The sequence below is a fragment of the Macrotis lagotis genome, chromosome 3 (genome assembly GCF_037893015.1).
Source record: "Macrotis lagotis isolate mMagLag1 chromosome 3, bilby.v1.9.chrom.fasta, whole genome shotgun sequence".
Taxonomy (NCBI): domain Eukaryota; kingdom Metazoa; phylum Chordata; class Mammalia; order Peramelemorphia; family Peramelidae; genus Macrotis; species Macrotis lagotis.
In genome coordinates, this window is record NC_133660.1 from 90065487 (window position 1) to 90087452 (window position 21966).

Genomic DNA, 21966 nt, shown 5'->3' on the forward strand with positions numbered 1-21966 from the left:
TTTATTTTTCCTTCTGGAGTCAGTTAAGGAAAGGTACATTAGGGAAGTTGGTTCCCCATTTTCCATACTTCTGAACTGAACTGGTGTTCACCAAACAAAGTTTTTCTTAATTTTATGGATTTTAGGGTGCTCTTCTCTCAAAGTACCTTGCAATATATATTTATATATATATATATATATATATACATATATATGTATATATATATATATATTTTCTATGTCTTTATGTATACCTATATGTAGATATCTCTATATAATATGTGCTGTGTTTTTATGAATATTATGCCATTTGATTCTTATAGTAACTCTGGGAATTAGGTGCTATTATTATTATTTCCATTTTTTATAGTTGAGGGAACTAAAATTAATAGCAGTTAAACAAAAATTAAAGTTTCATAAAAAGTACATATCTGGGGCAGCTAGGTGACATAGTGGACAAAGCACCAGCCCTGGAGTCAGGAATACCTGGGTTCAAATCCAGTCTCAGACACTTAATAATTACCTAGCCATGTGGCCTTGGGCAAGCCACTTAACCCTGTTTGCCTTGCAAAAAAACCTTAAAAAAAGTGCATGTCTGAGACAGATTTGAATTTATGTTCTTGACTCCAAAACAAATGCTCTAGTCCTTATTCCTAGCTGCTTTAGCAGAGTTGGTTTCATTGTGATCCTAAAGACAATAATTAAAATTATTAGATGAGATACTTGGCCCTATATTAATCCCTGGGGAAACTAGAAGAAGCATAAGGTAGTCCAGGCCCTCATGGAGCTAATTATCTAAAAGGGAACATAACTAGCAAACAAAAAAGTATAAACAAATTATATACAAGGCAAGTAGTAAGCAATTAAAAGGAAGGAGCTAGAATTAAGAAGAATTAGGAAAGACTTCCTGCAGGTGGTGGAATTTCAGCTGAGACTAAAGGGAGACAGGAAAACCAAGATGAAGAAATAGAGCATTCCCAAAATGGATAGAGTCAGAGAAAATGTCTGGAACCTCTATGTAGAATATCTTCTCTGTGGAATAGCAAGGGAGCCAGTGTGACTAGGTAGAACATAAAGTAAAAAAACAAAATAAAACTAGAAAGCCAAGGGGAGAGGTGTTAGACTATGATTCAAAGTTGCTAAAAGAATAATATTTTGATGAGTATTAACACCAGAGTATTTTATATTTGATCCTAGAGGTGATAGGGAACTACTGGACCTATTTAGTTGGGATTAGGTATGGGATTGGCATGGTTGGACCAATAACTTTGATAGCTAGATATAAGGTGGATTGAAGTGAGGAAAGACTAGCCAACATACCCTACATAACCATAGATTTTTGCAATACTACAAGGTGAGATGATGAATCTCTCTCTCTCTCTCTCTCTCTCTCTCTCTCTCTCTCTCTCTCTCTCAGTAGTGGAAATTTCAGAAGACAGAAAAAAGATAAATATTCTAGAGATACCACAAGAGTGAAACTAACAGGTTTAGTGAAGATTGGAGAGGGGTGGGGTCAAATCATTAGAAATAAAGTATAATACCAAGATTGTGAGTCTGAAGGACTAAAAGGAGGGTGTTGCTGTCTATGATAATAGGGAAGTAAGGAGAAGAAGGTTTAGGGAGAAAGACAGTGTGTTGTGATTTTGACATATTGCATTTATGATTTCTACTAAATTTCTACTTTGAGATGTCAGAAAGGCAGATAGAAATTGGAGATCAAAAGAAAGATTAGAATAGAATAGCTAGATTTGAGAACCACCAACATAAGATAGTAATTAAATGCATGAGAACAAGGAGGTCACAAAATGAAGTCAAATAGAGGGAAAAGATAAGAGCTACAGAGCCTTTTGAAACACCTGTTTTTAGAGGGGATTACCTAGACGAAAATCAAGCAAAGTAGTAGTCTGATAGAGGAAAGAAGGATAGAATAATATCCAGAAAAACTAAAGAGAAGAGAATGTCAAGGAGGAGAGGGTGGTCAACAATGTCAAGGGCTACAGAGAGGTTATAGAGAATGAGTATTGAGAAAAGGTTACTGAATTTGACAATTAAGAGATCATTGACAACCTTGAAGAGAGAGGTTTCATGGAATGACAAGGTTAGAAGTTGAATTGTAAGATTTAATAAGTGAATGAGAGGAGAAAAAGTAGGGGCACCTATTGTAGATAGTCTTTTCAAGTGAAAGAGAAATAGGTTAATAAATGGCAGTTTCTTCCTTTGTAAAGTGTGGGAATTGTTTCTGGGAAGTAATTTATAATTATGTATAAAACGTTACCAAAGTGTCTGTATTCTTTGACCCAGAGATTCCACGATAACATAAAACCCAAGAAGAATGAAGGTTGAAAGGAAGTTTACAAATATAAACAATATTCAAACTGAGTTTTTATGATACTAAAGAAACATAAAGAAATTAAGCACTATTGATTGAGAATTAGTTAATAAAATATGAAATACTACTAGGCCATAAAATTGTGATTATTATTGAGAACTCAAAGGAAGATAAGGAGGCCTACATGAAATAATGGAAAGTGAAAAAAAAACTGGGTTGGGGGAGAGAAAAATATAAAAGTGTAATAAGAAAGGAAACTAAAACATATTAAATTCCGTGTGACAGTAATAACTAAATTTGTAGCTAGAATTCAGAAAATGTTCTCCCAGCTTTCACTGAAGACTGTGGAGAGTAGGAATATGGAATGAAACATGTATTATTTTGTTGATAGGAGTTAGTTGACTTTGCTAAATTGCTTTAAAAAAATCTTGATGGTAGAGGGCAAAGGGAGGGATGCTGCAGTAAAGGACCATTTTCAGAAATGAATATGGGACTTCCAGCCAAGATGGTGGAGAGAAGACAGTCCTTGTGCTAAGGTCTCTGGATCTTCACTCATACATAATATGAAACAAACCTTTTAATGGAAATCTTTAATGGAAAATCCAGAAAGAGAAGCTAGCAAAACAACACATACCTCAATGTCTTCGGGGATTGTGGGTGTGTCCCGAGTGCAGAGCACAAACATCCAGTGGGGGAAGGGTGAGACACAGATAAGCCTAAAATCAGACCCAGAGGCATTGCTCTGAGAAACAACCAGAGAGTGGGGGTGGAGCCATCGAACTGACAGTCAGGAACTTTCTGGAAGGACTGGAGGGTGGTTCCAGCCTCTAGTAACTACCGACTGGTCAGGAGGAAATATTACACTCAGTGAGCAAAGCCTCTAGCACCCCTACTGGTCAGCCCCCATAGATTTACTAAAACCAATGAGTAAAGCCTCTAGGGATCCCAACACCAAACCTTTGTGAACCATTCCCTCCCCCAATCAAGATCTTAGGAAAATGACAGAAAGGGGGGTCCATAGAAAAATTCCTAGAAAGAAAAGATCCTAACTCAGAGAAATATAGAACCTCTAAGGAGAATATGATTTGGTCTCTAGCACAGATAGACTTCCTTGAAGAAATCAGGAAGGAGTTTAAAAAATAAATTGGAAAATTTGGAAAGTTTGGGAAAAGAAACTGAAGAGAAGATTAACACCTTGCAACAAGAAATCAAATCCTTGGAAAATACAATTGGACAAATGCAAAAAAGGCAATAATTCATTCAAAACCTCAATTGGGCAAATGGAAAACTCTTACAAAAATAGAATTGACAAATTGGAAAAGGAGTTACAAAAGGTACCAATGAACTCATCAGACAACAAGAATCCATGAAACAAAACCAAAAAATTGAAAACATAGAAGAAAATATAAAATACCTCATCATCAAAACCACTGACCTCGAAAATAGATTGAGAAGAGATAACCTAAGAATTAGTGGTCTTCCTGAAAACATCAAAGACAAACAAAAAGCCTGGACTCAATATTACAGGATTTAGTGATGGAAAATTGCCCTGATATTATGGAACCAGAGGGCAAAAATAGTTATTGAAAGAATACATAGATCCCATCCAGAAAGGGATTTCAAAATGAAAACTCAAGGAATATTGTAACCAAATTCCAGAATAATCACATAAAAGAGAAAATCCTGTAAGCAGCCAGAAAGAAAATGTAGATACCAAGGAGCCACAGTAAGAATTACACAGGACCTGGCAGCATCAACATTAAGGGATCAAAGGGCCTGGAATGCAATATTCCAAAAAAGCAAGGAAGCTTGGAATGCAGCCATGAATCCATTATCTGGCAAAACTGAGCCTTATCTTCCAGGGCAAAAGATAGATATTTGATGAAATAGAAGACTTCCAACTTTTTCTGAATAAAATACCAGAGCTTAATAGAAAATTTGGACTTAAAACAAGAGACTCAAAAGACAAATGAAAATGGTAAATAAAATAGAATGGGGGGGAAGAGAAAATAGTGTTATCAAATAAGATGAAACTGTCTATATTCCTACCTGAGAGAGACTGTAACAACTCTAGGGAATTGTAACTTTGTTAGAGAGAATTTAATTAGCTAGAAGAGGTAGACATTCATGACTTATTCAAGTAAGTGCTATCCAATAAGATGAAACTGGCTATATCCATACCTAAGAGAAAGACTCTAATAACTCCCAAGAAGTGTAACTCTATTATAGAGAATTTATTTAGTCAGAAGTGATGGACATTTGAGAAAATGACTATATCCTTACTTTGGAGAAAGACTCTAATAACCCTCAAAAATTGCAATTCTAGTAGAGAGAATATACTTAGCTAGAAGTGATGGATACTCATGACTTTTCTGTAACTCAGAATGATTTAAAAACAATACTTCCTTAAAAATGGGTACAGTAAATACAAGGGAGGCTGGAAGAGACTGAATGTGGTAAATCTCATTACATTAAGAGGTACAAAGTACCTATTGCAATAGAGAGGAAGAAGGTAAGAGGTGAGAAACACCCCAATCTTACTCACATCAGATTGGAATAAAATTAACACACATATACTCAGTTAAATTAATAAATTTATCTTGCCTTTAAAGTGTTAAAAATGAAAAAGGGGGAGAGGAAGAAAGGGGAAGCAACAGAAGGAAAGGAAGGAAGAAGGGGCAAAGGGAAAGGGGAAAAAGAAGAGGGGGTTAGATATGGGAGGGAAAACATACTGAGGGTGGTGGTATTCAGAAACAAAGTACAGGGGAATATGGATAAAGGGAAAAAGGTAAAAAATACAAACATAGGGAAGATAACATGGAGCACCATAAAGAGTTAGTAATTATAACTTTGAATGTGAATGGAATGAATTCTCCCTTAAAACATAAGCAGATACCACAGTGGAATAAAAGCCATAATGATATAATATGCTGTTTACAAGAAACTCATTTGAAGCAGAGAGATACATAAGGAATAAAGGTAAAAGGTTGGAGCAAAATACATTTTGCTTCAGCTAGAAGATAAAAAATCAGGGGTAGCAATCCTTATCTCAGACAAAGAAGCTTCAAAAACAGATAGTGCTAAAAGAGATAAGGAAGGAAACTATATCCTCATCAAAAGTACCATAGACAAGAATGTAATTTCAATACTAAATATGTATGCACCCAATGGTATAGAATCCAAATTATTAGAGAAGTTGAAGAAGTCACAGGAAGATATAGACAACAAAACTCTACTAGTTTGGAGATCTCAACCTCCTGCTCTCAGATTTAGATAAATCTAACCATAAAATAAACAAGATAGAAGTTAAGGAAGTAAGTAGACACAATAGGCTTATGAAAGAAATTGAATGGGAATAGAAAGGAATATATATTTTTTTCTACAACACATGGTACTTACACAAAACTTGACCAAGTACTAGGGCATAAAAACCAATCAATTGCAGAAAGGCAGAAATAGTCAATACATCTTTCTCAGATCATAATGCACGAAAAATCACATGCAATATTGGGACAGGAGATATAGGGCCAAAACTAATTGGAAACTAAATAACTTCATTTAAAGAATGAGTGGATCGAGGAATAAATTATAGAAAGGATTAATTAATTATTTTATCCTAGAATAACAATAATGAAACAACATTCCAAAACCTATGAGATAACTCAAGGGGGCTGTCAGGGGATATATTATATATTTAAATGTTCACATGAATAAATTAGAAACAGAGGAAATCATTGAACTAAATATGCAACTAAAAAATTAGAGAAAGAACAAATTAACCTCCACTCAGTTAAATACAAAATTAGAAATTCTAAAATTAAAGGAGAAATTAACAAAATCAAAAGAAAGAAAATTATTGAAACAATAAATAAAACCAAAATCTGGTTTTATGAAAAAAACCAATAAAATTGATAAACCTCTGGTCAATTTGACTAAAAAAAGAAAGGAGAAAACCAAATTAGTTATAATAAATGAAAAAGGTGAGCTCACTACCAATGAGCAGGAAATTCAATTAATATTTTAGCATTATTAGGCCCAACTCCAGACCAAGAAATTTGATAATAACAAGGAAATGGATGAATATTTATAAAAATATAAGTTGCTCAGGTTAAAGAAGAAGAAATTAAAGACCTATCTCAGAAGAATAAATTCAACAAGCCATTACTGAACTCCAGAGCCAGATGGATTCACAAGTGAATTCTATCAAACATGTAAGGAACAACTGGTTCCTATTCTATATAAATTCTTTGAAAAAATAGGTGAAGATGGAATTCTACCTAACTCTTTCTATGACACCAATATGGCACTGATACCAAAAACAGGAAGAGTTATGACAGAGAAAGAAAATTATAGACCTGTCTCATTGATGAATATAGATGCAAGAAAATATTTTATTATCTTAGCAAAATGACAATAAGTTATAACTAGGATAATACATTATGATCAAGTATGATTTATCCCAGGAATGTAGGGTTGGATCAATATTAGGAAAACTGCTAGTATAATTAATTATATCTATAACATACCTATCAAAAATCATATGTTCATATCAATAGATGCTGAAAAAGCTTTTGATAAAATACAGCAATCATTCCTACTAAAAACACTAGAGAGTGTAGGAATACATGTTTTGTTCCTAAGAATAATAAGCAGTATCTATCTGAAACCATCAACAAACATTATATGCAATAGGGATAGACTTGAGGCATTCCCAGTAAAATCAGGGGTGAAACAAGGTTGCCCATTATCACCACTACTATTCAATATCGTATTTGAAATGTTAGCCTCAGCAATAAGGGAAGAAAAAGAAATCGAAGGAAGTAGAATAGGGAAGGAGACAAAACTCTCACTCTTTGAAGATGACATGATGGTATACCTAGAGAATCCCAAAAAGTCATCAAAAAACTATTAGAAATAATTAGGAACTTTAGCAAGGTCACAGGATATAAAATAAACCCTCATAAATCCTCAACAATTCCATATATGACTAGCAAGATATAGCAGAAAGAGCGAGAAAGAGAAATCATATTCAAAGTAACTTCAGACAATATAAAATATCTAGGAGTCTACCTGTCAAGGCAGATTCAGAAACATTTTGAAAACAATTACAAAAAACTTCTCATACAAATAAATCAGATTTAAATAATAGCAAATATCAGCTGCTCATGGATAGACAGAGCTAATATAATAAAAATGACAATTCTACCAAAATTAAACTACTTGTTTAATGCCCTACCAATTAAAATTCCAAAAAATTACTTGAATGAATTAGAAAAAATTGTAAGTAAATTCATATGGATAAATAAAATGTCAAGGAACTCCAAGGTTTTAGTGAAAAAAATAGGGCAAAAGAAGGTGACTTAGCCTTACCAAATCTAAAATTATATTATAAAGCATCAGTCATCAAAACTGTCTGGTACTGGCTAAGAAATAGAGTGGTGGATTAGTGAAATAGACTAGGTGCAATAGCAGGAATTGATTATAGTAATCTGCTATTTGATAATCCCAAGAGTCCAGCTTTTGGGATAAAACCTCTCTCTTTGATAAAATCTGTTGGGAAAATTGGGAGGTAGTATGGTAGAAACTTGGATTAGACCAACACCTCACACCCCTTACCAAGATAAGATCAAACTGGATTCAAGACCTAGACATAAAAAACAATATTATAAGAAAGGTAGAAGGAATAGTTTACCTGTCAGATCTATGGAAAGGGAAGCAGTTTATATTCAAGGAAGAGATGGAGAACATCATTAAAAACAAATGACAATTTTGATTACATTAAATTAAAAAGCTTTTGCACAGACAAAACCACTGTAAACAAGATCAAAAGAAATGTAAATTGGGAAACAATTTTTATGACTGGTACTTCTGACAAAGGATCATTTCAAATATACAGAGAATTGGGTCAAAAAATTTTTTTAAAAAAAAGCCATTCCCCAAATGACAAATGGTCAAAGGATATGCAAAGGCAATTTACGGATGAGGAAATCAAAGCAATCCATGGTCATAAGAAAAATTGCTCTGAATCAGTAATTATTAGAGAAATACAAATTAAAACATCTCTGAGGTGCCACCTCACACCTCTCAGACTGGCCAGTATGAGCAGAAAGGAAAATGATCAATGTTGGAATGGATGTGGGAAATCTGGAACACTGATATATTGTTGGTGGAGCTGTGAACTCATCCAACCTTTTTGGAGAGCAATATGGAATTATGCCCAAAGGGCAACAAAAATGTGCATACCCTTTGATCCAGCAATACCACTACTGGGTCTATACTCTGAAGAGATTGTGAAAAAAGGGTAAAAATATCACCTGTAGAAAAATATTCATAGCAGCTCTGCTTGTTGTGGCAAAGAATTGGAAATTTAGTGAATGTTCATCATTTGGGGAATGGCTTAATAAACTGTGGAATATGATGGAATACTATGTTCAATTAGAAAGCAGGAGTGATGGGAATTCAGGGAAGTCATTTGCATGAACTGATGCTGACCAAGATGAGCAGAACCAGAAGAACATTTTGCACCCTAACAGCAACATGGGAGTGATGATCAACCTTAATGGACTTGCTCATACCAACAGGGCAATAATCAGACACCAATTTGATGTGATAGAAAATGCCATCTGTATCCTGAGAAGGAATTGTGGAATTTGAACAAAGACTTTAATTTTAAAAAATGTTATCCTATTATCATACTTCATGTTTCTTCCTTAAGGATATGATTTCTCTCTCATCACATTCAATTCAGATTAATGTATACCATGAAAATAATGCAAAGATTAATAAACGTCTTCTGTGGGGGGGTGGGGGGAGGGAAGCAAGATTGGGGGAAAATTATAAAATTCAAAATAAACAAAATCTTTCAAAAACAGAAATGTATGTGATATAAAAATTCATGACTTCATTCATTTATTTCATTGTAAAGGTTATCCTAAGTAATTTCTAGCAATCCTTAGAACTCTATGATTCTATGAATCAGCTCAGAAAAGTCATTTTCTTTGCTAAAAAAGACTGTTCCTTATCCCTTGTCTGCATTTTCACAATTACAGTTAAAACCAAGGTTACAAGGGCCACTAATTTTTAAACAAATGTAGAATTCATTGAATTAATATTATTTTCTTATTTTTTAATCTTTAGGTTTTTTATTTGTGATAGTTGTTTTAATATATAGTTGCTTCTGTGTTTTAAAAAATATTTAAAAATAGGATTCAAATTATAGCCTTGCTACTTACTAATTGTGTGACCTTGGGATAGTCACTTAAATGGTAATTGGTTTCATTTCCCCATCTGGAAATAGACACAATAACATTTGCCTCCCAGGATGGTAGTGAGGATAAAATGAGATAACACATATGAAGCTTTTAGCAATTGTAAAAGCTTTTATATGTCAGCTATTATTGTTATTATTATGCTATTTGGGTTTAAAAAAAATTTTTGTTAAAGCTTTAATGATAGAATTTATCAAAATAAAAATCCCAGCCCTTCAAAACCTCACTGAACTCTAACAAGTCCTTTGCTGTTAAATTCTATTACAATCATCAGAAGAGATCGTTTTCTTTAAATTTCTTTTAAAAGCATCTCATTTATAATGGAAAATTTCACCCAGTGATCTTTCCTGTGGAGTTTTTGAAACTACATAATGACCTAATAATCAATCCTCACAACACCACTGTGAAGTGAGTCATTGCAGTTGTATATACAAAGGTACAAGGGAAAAATCATCTTTTTGCTCTCCAATAGGTTCATTTATTTGACTTTATTCATTCTTTTGTGTCACCCTTACTTCCTGAAATAGAGGAGGCATTCCAAAAAGTCACTCTCAGGTGGACAATCTCTATGAGGTCCCTTTCAAGAGCACAATGAAATATGAGTCTATTAAATATGATTAGGTCTGCCACCAATTGCTTCGAAGTAGCAAATTGGAAACAACACTGGTAAAATTAAGGTAAAATGGAACTTTTGCACAACAAAGTTCTGAATTTAAAATATGGATTTAGGATTCAGAGGAGAAGATAAATTTAGGTATCATATAGATCAACCCTCTTGTTTTCCAGATAAGAAACCTGAGGCCCATGGATAGGTCATATCTTTGTCAGGGCCACACAAGTAAGCAACCATAAGAGCTAGGGTACAGTAATCACAATAACAACAAAAGTAGCAACTATCTCCTCAAAATCCTAGCCAACCAGTTTGCTTTTGTGGATTCTTCAAGAAGGGTAATCTTACAGGACTCAAAATCAAAAGTCTTTAAGTGTGTCAACTTTTGTCTTCATGAAGAAAGATGGATAAGGACAATTCCACTTCAAGTTCCTAGAGCAAAAGACAATGGGAAGACACAAATGGAGCAAGTTGTCTCCATCATGTCCCTATTCCAAACTTGCCACTCTTATAGACCCCAGGGAATTTTCCTTTTGGTAGGATATTACAAGAGACAAGTTGGGATCAAATATCTGTACACTTTGATCTTCTAAGCAGACTGTACAAGACAAGAGGATAGAGGTAAGAGCTCCAGTGGATTGTGCCCTCTGTTGTGGATTTTGAGGTTTTTGGTTTCAGGTTGAGATTGGAACTCAACAAGAAGAGAGGATGCTTACATGCATAGTTGTGATGTAGGGTATGATCAAGGTGCAATCCACCGAATCCAACTTACTTTTTCCCCAACCATTCAGAGAAAGATATGAGAAAAATTCTCTGTAATAAAAAATTCAGAAACTACCTCACATAATCCATCATCCCCTTATGTTATCAACCATGGTGATGATACCTAGAAAAAAGAGAAAGATACAGATGTGTGTCAATTACTGAACTTTTAACAATAAGACTAAAGAGGACCACTACACTATGCTGTAGGTAAGATGCCCTAGATTGTCAGTGAACTTTAGTCTTGGACTTGTGTAGCAGATTCCTATATCTGAGAATAACAAAGAAAAGATTGCTTTCATCATTCAGAAGTCTTCAAATTGGTTGACTGTTAGAGAACTAACACATACAAAGTAATCGAAAGACTAAGCAATTTGCCTATTTACAAAATAGCCCCAGAGAATGGACCAGATTTTATTAGGGCTATTCTGTTCAAAGTGCTATTGTGCATAGACATTTTTTAGAAGAGTAAGTGGAGCGAACTAATGAAAAAGAAACTGTTGGAAAGTTGTACAAAAATTTTATTCAAATATGGGTGTTGGAAATCATATATGAATGAAACCATGTATTATTATATGATAGGTCTTTTCATTCTGAGATCTACTACTACTTCTTAGGATTATAGATATTTAATCTATGGAACTTGAACATACTGGCCAACCTAGCATGACTGCCTGGTAGACACACAAGTCTACAATGATTTTGATGGTCATATTGTACAAACTACTAATTAACTTAAGAGGTACCTAAAAAACTTGAGATGATGCAGTATTCTAAGTTTAGTCCTTAAGAACATTTATATTTAATTCCCATCTAGATTAGTCTTCAATTATTCTGCTACCATTAGAATTGCAATAAGCATTTATACACAAAACAGGTTTATTATTAAAAGGGGAAAAATATGCTACATTTAAGATTGAACTGTTGGATCACAGTGGCCTCTGAAACACAAAGCTTGATTCTGGAATGTAGCAATGCCCAAAGGGGATGGGAGCCCATTCCCCTCCACATGTCTCCCCAATCCCTAGCTGATAACTTGAATTCTTCATAATGAAGCTCCTCCTTTCCTCCTCATGACTCTATTACCCAGGAGCCTCACTGACAACTTTGTATCCCTAGGATTTTTCTTCCATTCTGACTATAAGATAGGTAAAAGTCTGTGCAAATTATCTTAACATTGTTAAAACCTTTCTTCCAACAAAATTTTTATTTTAATTAAATGTACTTTTAATTGAAATTTTATTTTATTTGTCCAATTACATGCAATGGTAGTTTTTCAACATTCATCCATTTGCAAATTAATGAATTACTCATTTTTCTACCACTCTCCATTCCCCGCCCCCTTCCCTTGGTGGTAAACAGTCTGATAAAAGTTGAACATGCATTTTCTTTTGTTTTAACATATTTACATAGTAATCATTTTGTGAAAGAGGATATAATTCTTTTTTAATGATTTTTTTCTATGCATGCCTATGACAAAAATGTTTCTTTACTAGACACAACCTTTATATAAAAAAAGAGTCAATGGAACATGTCATTGGAATGGGGGTCCAAATCCCTCTTCATATCATATGAGTGACTTTGGTGATATCACTTTGCCTAACTTGATCTGTTTTTTTTCATACATAAAATGAGAAAATTGAACTAGATGACTTTCTAATTCTCTAGCCTGCACTAATGGAGGGTCTATGTACTAGGGAAGCAGTGAAGAAGTAGGAGCCTTGAAACATTAACCAGTTGGTTCAGGCAATGTTGATGTTGGATTAGGACACTGTCCAGTGTGATATCATTGGACCTTTGAATCTGAAAAATACATGGGATGCAGGTTGATCGTAATCAAAATTATGATGATGACCAGTTTAATATAAAGGAGAAGGGAATGAGTGGTAGTGATTCTTCATCCTCTGGCATTATAAGAAGGCAAGATATATCAAAACAAATCGGACATACCAATTTCTCACCTAGTGAAATTGTTTCATTGTGGGTGGTACTGAACACTAAAGCAGTCAAGGCAGGAAATGTTTTAAAGATACAAAAGTTTTATTATATTTCAGTACTATATCATAACAAAATTGGCAATGCATATTAACACCAAGGATGGGCATAAAATACCACTATAGTAGAAGAAGATTGGAAAAAACTAATAAAGATTTATGGGATGATCTATCTGGTATATACAGTAGAAAATTTGATCACATAGCTTACTAAAAGGCAATAAAATGAAGCTAGGAGAGTGGAACTTGGAAAATTCAGTAAAGATGAAATTCCTGATACAGTTAACCAATAACTGAAAGTGAGAGTTACAAAGGTTAAGATGATTCAAGGAAATAAAGAAACAAAGAGAACAAAATAAATCAATATTAATTAGCAACTATGCTAGCAAGAGTCTTGAGAAGCAAATAAATTAGAGGAGATAATATACTCAAATTGTGCCAAGAAAGAATAGCTATTGGAATCTTGGAGCTTTACTGAAGATGTTCAATTAAATCAACAAGGGGATGTTTACAAATATCTTGTTTTATATATAATATTATATATAAGGATATCAATGAGAAAAACAAGTCATATATTTTAGAATAACTGGCATCCTGGAATCAAAATTTAATAAAAATAAAAATTATCAATTTACATCTATGTAGTTTCAGTTTCAATGCATATTTTTGGTACAGAAAAATGAATCTAGAACAGGAATTTGTAACCTGAGGTCCATTAATTTTTAAATGTTTTGATAATTCTAATTTCAATACATTTGGTTTTCTTTATAATCTTATGGGTGTTATTTTATATCTTTATAAGTATTATTCTTAGATGTGTTCCACAAGCTTCACTCCTCCAATTAAGAATCCTTTATTTTGAAGATAACTAAACAAAATCTATTATATTGTTAATGAAAGATTCTTTCAAAGGTTCCTTTTTTTCAAGGTAGATAAAGAAAGATGGGTATTTCCTCATCCAAAACAGGATAAAAATTTGTGGATGATTTTATAGCACACAAAGCAAGACTTTTCAAGATAAATCACACAGTACGGACTGGCAATAGTTATATGTCACTGGATTTTCTATGTGTTACAAAAACTGATTTATTTCTAAATGGGAGACTATGGAATTAGAAATATTATACACTCAGATCAAAAAGCCCTTCATGGATAACATGCACATAGAATTAATGAATGTAAACAAAGAAATATGAAACTAATAACTAAGTCAATTAGATATGCTTATAGAAATGAGAGAATTTACTACAATGATTCAGGATCAGATCACTGTCACAAGAAATTCGAGAAAGGTTGTATTTAAGGATCTTGGATTTAAAAAATCATGTAGATTATGCAATATAATGCTGGAAACTGTGTAATATATCACTTCTAGTAGCAAAAATTTAGCATTTGTCAAATGCTTTGAAAGATTTGTCTAGAATTTGGACTCAATTTTGGCTAGAATTTTAGTTAGAATTTTACCAGCTGCTCATACTCTTGTAAATTATCAGATGACAGATTCTGGTTCTATCAATACTAACCCAATATATATATATATATATATATATATATATATATATATATTTGAAAATGTAATAAATAAGGTGTAACATTATAGGCAGAATTTCTATCCATAACCTATTGGCTATGAAATTAAATCATAATAATTTAAATTATGTTTTAATAGATATCCTCATGTTAAAAGATTATAACCTCCAAAATTATATTGAATGAAATTCATTATTTTTTAATATTTTATTTTTTCCAATTACATATAAATATTTTTGGCTTTTATTAAAAATACTGAGATCCAAATTTTCTTCCTAAATCTTTCCCTTGCCTTCTCAGTGAGAAGGTAAGAAAACTGAATACAGACCAAAAGAAATCCAAGAAAAATTAAGTTTTGAAAAGTATACTTCAACAGTGCTTCAGTCTCCATCAGTTCTGCCCATAGAAGTAGATAGCATTTTTGCCCTGAAGCATTTAGAATTGCCTTGGATCATTTTGTTGCTGAGAATAGCACAGTTGATAATCATTGTTATGGCATATCAAGTTATCTTGATTCTGTTCACTTGATTTTATATCACTTCATGTTAGTCTTCTCAGTTTTGAAATGCTTTCCAAATTATAAACATTTACTGTAATAAACTAAACTCAATGGCAAGAGATTATAGTACACTTAATCCCATCATCTTTTGTGAAACTAACGTTACTTAGAGTGCTCCCTTAAATGGTCTTTCAAAATGAACAAAAACAATCAATTTATCCATCTATGTAATATTACATACCAAAAAATGAAATCAAAATAACTATTTGTTCCCATACCATTTCTATTGAACTCTTCAAAATAGATAAGAATAAGATAACAATTATAGTAATGACAACATTGAGAGCTAACAAATTTTCAACAGCTTCCAATTACCTAGAAAGCCTAGACTTAATGCTCAATATTCAACCTACAATTGCACATTAGAAGATCATTACCTTTCACAAAAACAATAGATAATAAATCCTTATGTCATGAATAAAATCTTCAAAATGCCCTTGGGAATTCAACAAACAAATGTTACCAGAACTAGTCTACTCTCATAATATTAACTATAATTTTCAGAATATAGTATGTTCTTTATAAGATGTCTATTAGAATCTGAATCTTCAAGCTATATGTCATGAATAGCTTTCAAATTAAAAATAACTAGAAAAAGAAATCAAAATAATATGGGGACAGATCTAAAGCTTTTCAATTTCTTTGCTATTAAATTTGTTCCAAAGATGCTATCAGTTAACCCACACAAAAGGAATCTAACTTTTTATATGTTTATTCAGTTACAAGAATCAAGATTATCCAGGGGTGCAGAGCCTAGATGGGGCATACGGGCAGGATTTTCCAGAAGTTCTCTTCCCAAATACTCAAAAAGCTTAAAATTATGACTCTAAATTTGAAAGGTAAAGAATACCCATAAAGACCCAGTGAAACAATTCTCCAGCCCAAGGTAACTTGGAAGATCCATGGAAAGGCTCTGTTCCATTGGGGTCAGAAGACATGGCAGTGCAGACAAAGTCACATTGCGCTGGAACAAACATTCCATTCAGCCTTCCAGGAATAGCTCATGGGGATCCTGAGGCCCTGGGAGTGCTTGCTGGTGACAGCAGAAACCATTTCCACACTTCCTAAGCCAGGGATAACCAAGCCAACTTGGGAAATTAGCAGCAAATCTCTGCCAGAATGAGCACAGACCAGCATGGCCCTCAGCAACCCCAGTCCCAGGAAACAGATACAGACCTGTGGAGCCACCCAGCAGGGAGCCACCTAGCAGGAAGCCATTCAGCAGGGAGCCACTCAGCAAGGAGTCATCCAGAAGGGAGTCACCTAGCAGGGAGCCACCCAGCATTGAGTCACTAAGCTGGGAGCCACACAGCAGTGAGTCACACAGCAGGGAAACTCCCAGCAACATCTTCCAGAACACTCACTCCATGGAAGGCAAGGGGTCGGGGAGACTGTTGAGGTCTCTCAACTATACCTGGGACAGGACTCTTGTGCTTAGATCACATGCAGACCCTGCTCGCAGTCTGGGGCCCCCTATTGCCATAACAGACCAAGGACCCTCCTCACAGCTCCAGGGCAGAGGGGAGTGCTTGTGGTCATCCGCAGATCAGAGCATAGCCAGGAAAGCAGTCAGAGCCTCTCATAAGACCTTGAAAGAATTGAGGTAAAAGCTTAGAAAATACTTCAAAACCAGGTCATAGGTTAGGGAAATGAGTAAACAGAAAAAATAAAAAGAATCCTACCATAGATAATTACTTTGATCCTAGGGAGGTTGAAAATACATGCTCAGAAGATGACAAAGTCAAGGCTTTTGTATCCAAAGCCTCCAAAAAAATAGGAATAGGTCTCTGTCTATGGAAGAGCTCAAAAAAGATTTTGAAAATCAAGTAAGGGAGGTGGAAGAAAACTTGAGAAGAGAATTGAGAGAGATGTATGTAAATCATGAAAACCTAGTCAGCAGTTTGGTCAAGGAGATACAAAAAAATGGCAAAGAAAACCATTTAAAAAAACCAGTCTAGGTCAAATGGAAAACACAATCCAAAAAAAGTTAATGAGGAGAAGAATGCCCTAAAAATCAGAATTGGCCACATGGAAAAGGAAATAAAAAAGCTCTCTGAAGAAAACAACTCCTTCAAATGTAGAATGGAGCTAAGGGAAGCTGATGATTTTGTGAGGAATCAAGAAAAATAAAAGAAGAATGAAAAAGTAGTAGAAAACATGAAATATCTCATTGGAAAAACAACAGACGTGGAAAACAGATCCAGGAATGACAATTTAAAAATTATTGGACTACTTAATGTCATGATCAAGAAAAGAGCCTTGATTTCATTTGTAAAGAATTTCTCCAGAAAATTTCCCTTGATATCTTAAAAGCAGAGGATAAAATAGAAATCGAAGGAATCCACAGATCACTTTCTGAAAGAGTTCCTCCCAAAAAAACCTACCAGGAATATTATAGCCAAATTACAGAACTCCCAAGTCAAAGAGAAAATATTACAAACAGCCAGAAAGAAAGAATTCATCTACCTTGGTCTACAGTCAGTTATATGTCACTGGATTTTCTCTGTGTTACAAAAACTGATTTATTTCTAAATGGGAGACTATGGAATGAGAAATATTATACACTCAAATCAATTTGTGTAGGCAAATCATCCTCCAACTATTGTGTAGTTTTGTTAATAATTATGCATCTTGGTGAATAGCAAATATTTCTTTACCTCTCATAACAAAAAAATGGATGTGTCAAAGACAAATGAAATCATATCTGTTAGAAGGTAGCAGAAACCATAGGTCTGGGATTATAGGTAATTTTAAAAGGAAGAAGGAAGCATGGAATGGAAAAAGTGGAAGGGACCTCAGAGTGGTTCTCTAATTTTTGGATTTAACAGACAGATAAACCAAGATCCAGAGATATTTGGGGAAAATTTAAACTGGAACTACAAGAGACTTATAAATTATATTATATTATAATTATTGTTATATATTATCATTATATTAAGAGATTATATTAAAATATCATGGTCAAGAAAGGTCTAGGCTAGATATATAAACCATTAAGAATCATTTCTCAAACTGGATGGTACAAAATGCTTTAATTACCTTCAGCTAGCTGTCTTATAAGTAAACTGAATTACTCTTTTTTTTAGGTTTTTGCAGGGCAAATGGGGTTAAGTGGCTTGCCCAAGGCCACACAGCTAGGTAATTGTCTGAGACCAGATTTGAACCCAGGTACTCCTGACTCCAGGACTGGTGCTTTGTCCATTACACCACCTAGCTGCCCCCACTGAATTACTCTTAATGGTCAATGACTAATCTTAACAATCATCATCATCATCATCATTTCATTTTTGTATTGGGATATTGTTAGACAACCTTTTGAAACCTTAGGAAAAGAAGATGTTTTACCTCCTCTGTCATGGAGATACACACATTGAAATTCAGTCATAAATGTTTAATGTGTTATGATCTATGAGCTAAAGAAGCATTGTGACTTAAATATGTATTATTTATCCTCATCTTTTGAAGAGAAATAAATGAGATTTTCATGGAGTTTCTGTGTTGTTCTGGTTCAAATTTCAGAAGATAAAATCTTGAGAAGAGGAATTAACAGGCAGGCACAGGAGTGTTAGTATGCAGACCCTATAGCTCTACTGGACCTCCATTCATTATAACTGATGCCACAGCTTGAAGCCTAAAGGAGAGATGATATTGAAAGTTAGCTCATCATTTGCAGGAATTTTCCTTCCTAAAATTCCTTCCATATCCCTTTATTTCTTCACAAGCATGTAAATGAAATCCAAATCTTACCTCCTCTTTATTATTTCTTTGTATTTCTACTTAATTAGTAAAGAGGCCTGGCGTTAGATTGGTGATGTGATAATTTGTGGTCCTTATGGGTTTTATTTTGGGGAGTAGGGAATCAGAAAGAAGAAAAATGTTCTAGATATATTAAGAAAAGAAAAAATATACTTATTGCATTTAGGACTATATTTCCTCCACCCTGACCCATACTCCAGCTGAAGGCTATGAGCTAAATAAAAGAGAACTCTATTGATTTTATATTCTCTAACTTTCCAAATCAGAACAAAAACCTGAGTCTGAGTTTTCCCATAGGAAAAAGGGCAAGGCATTGGTAAGTTTTAAGTGTCAGAAAGAGGTTTGGTTTGTAGCAATCGAAGGTCAACATTGGAGAGAAAGTAACTTTGAAAAATCTTGCTTTCCTATTTTTCTTTCTGGTCAGACCGAAAGGGCTTTAATGGTCATGGCATGTCCATATTCACTTGGGAGTTATAGAGAAGGGAATTGGAAAAGGATGGTTTCACTTACAAGAAAGTGAACATTATGTCAGTTTTATTGGATTTAAGTAGGTAGGGGGGGTGAGACCCAGGGAATGTGAGAAAGGATAACTCTACATAGCAAGGTAATTATGTTGGTCCTTTAAAGGGGCAAGAAATTATTTGATTTTTTTCCACTTGAAGTATTTTTGGTAGGGAGAATTAGTGTGAAGAAATTACAACAGAATTTCAAGCTCAAGTTGTGACCTTTTGGGGTTCTTGACTTGATGGTTGAGGAGTAGATAGGGAAGCAGCATTCTATAGTCTTTTTACTTGGAAATTCAACTTTGTAAAAAATAATATACACATATGCATTTCACAAAGCAGGGTACCTATCACCTCCAGCAACATTACACTACTTAAGGTTTCTATATTTCTTTTCTCCTTTTCCCCAAACCTTTATCAATTGTCAATTATTTCTTCTTTGACCAGTCTTTGACCTCCTTTCAATCTTCTCTTCTGCTAACTCTGTATACATATTCGTACATTACTTCAAACATTTATCAGTCTGTCTACAAAACCTTGTTACTTTTTGTGATTTCATATCAATCTTCAGTCAGCTATAATTTTCCTAGCTCATCCCATTCACTGTGATGACCAACCCCTTCCAATTTCTCTAAAGATAGTCAAATATCATCAATTATCATTGGCAATATCAAATAAAATTTCAAGAATCTGTACATGAATTTCATCTACTTTCATGGAATATATATAGAGAGAGCTATAGCTATAGATATATAGATATAGATATAATTAAGCTATTTTTGCCATGATGGTTATGTAATTTCCAGTATAAATGATTTTTAAAATGTATTAAGCACCTTCTATGTTTAAATTCTTTACTGAGCACTAGATAAACCGAATCAAATTAAATAGATCCTGTTCTAAAGAAGTTCATTTCTAGAGAGATAAGACATTAAGCAAATTTCAGTTCCAAGTGAGATAGAAAAATGCCATTGTCCTTCAAGATGATGAATTGTCTGTCAGTGCCAAAAATTGTCTTGGCAAGATTTTTTTTTTCTGAGTCTCCAGTCATGGTTCCTGTAGCATCTACTGGAGAAAGTAAACAATTTACATTATGTACCTAATGTTAGTAGTTAGAGCTTCATCTTTGTTTCAACATGCTGCAAATTTTCTACCATATTTAGCAATCTATTACATCTTCAAGACACTTTTCCCATTTCTTTCTTGTTGTTCATATTCAGTTATTGTGACTTATTGACCCTCATGTCTCTTAAGAGTGAGAAACACAGAATATGGGAATCTTAAATACCACTAGATGCAAGAATTTCTAATTTGTGATGAATGGCATCTTTCAACCATGTGAATTATGGGATTTCTTCTTAAAGTGAATGCATTGGAAAAACAGGCACCAGAGATGCTTCAAACTAATTATTTGTTTGTTTTTTTTCCATTGGATGTTGGCAGCTATCATTGACAAACTTCAGACTTTGAATGAGATCTCACTCTCCTAATTGAATCTTTCAGGCTGACCATATGGCATGACCAGTTCTTATTTAACATCAAAATCCTTGGAATTTTTTCTTAGCTAAAAGAATGATTTTTACTAATCTAATAAACAATAACTCTAATATGTTTCATTATGCTATATTTCACAATTTTAACAATGTAACAAAATAAATTCATGACAGTAAATAAATGAAACATTCCCCTAAGTATATTCTATAATGTTTGTTAGTTATTTTTGCATGTATACACACATATGTTTATGTACAAATTTGGATAATAGATGCTTATATGACTATACAATTTTTTTCCATTGCCTACATTTTCTCATCTTTCAGATTTTGGTTGCATATGCCTTTATATTCCAAAAGTGATGCTAATATTTATTTGCCTACTTGTCTATATTTCAAATCACCAAAGTTTCTGGGTCCGTAGGGATTTGCATTAATTTGTTGGGAGAATAACTAGATTTTGTTTCTTTTCTCAACAGTTGCAAGAACAAAAGATATGTATTCTTCAAACTTTCTTATGTTTACTCATGTGAACCTCAGAAGAGAACTGAGACAGTATGGGATGTGCTATAAGCAGCTAGCCCCAGAGCCAGGAGGAACTCTGTTCAAGTCCTGCCTCTGAAACTTACCAGTAGAGAGATCCTGGACAAGTCACTCATGCTTTCAGTCACTGGGGCATTTATCTGGGATTATAAATTGGAAAAAATATTTCAGCCTTCCTTGATGAATGGAGTTCACTTAGAACTCTCTATTTAAAAGGAGCTTGGAATAAATAAACTAGGAATTTATCTGGATCATTAAGGAAGCAAGGAGGTAAATATGAAGAGGAGAGCCTTCCAGGCATGGGGAACAACCAGTGAAAGTGATTTAGAATGAAGATTGAGCATCTTGTTTGAGGGAATAGCAAAGAGGAGAGTGATACTGAAACAAAGTGTATGTGGTGAACTCTAAGGTGTAAGAAGATTAGAAAGATGTGATGGGGCAAGGATCTCAGTTATAAAAGGTTTTAAACATCAGGAAAAGATTTAAGGTATTTCCCCACTATTTCTAACTCTTACTCATTGAGTCAGGTATAAATGAACAAGCAATCACACTGACATTACAGTTTTGTATCAATTTAGTTGGGAATTTTTCACACACTATGAGCATTGGGTATCTCTATCACACATGATGCAGTGCCTAG

General features: G+C 33.9%; 1 long non-coding RNA gene across 1 annotated transcript in view; it reads right to left on the reverse strand.

The window, feature by feature from the left end:
* LOC141516161 (uncharacterized) overlaps positions 1-16280 on the reverse strand; it is a 140015-nt gene extending 123735 nt beyond the window's left edge. Inside the window, exons 1-2 of the long non-coding RNA XR_012476620.1 lie at positions 16208-16280; positions 10903-11072 (exon numbers count right to left, since the gene is read on the reverse strand). This is a non-coding gene — a long non-coding RNA (uncharacterized LOC141516161). The remainder of the gene's footprint in view (positions 1-10902; positions 11073-16207) is intronic.
* Between the last annotated feature and the right edge of the window lie 5686 nt (positions 16281-21966).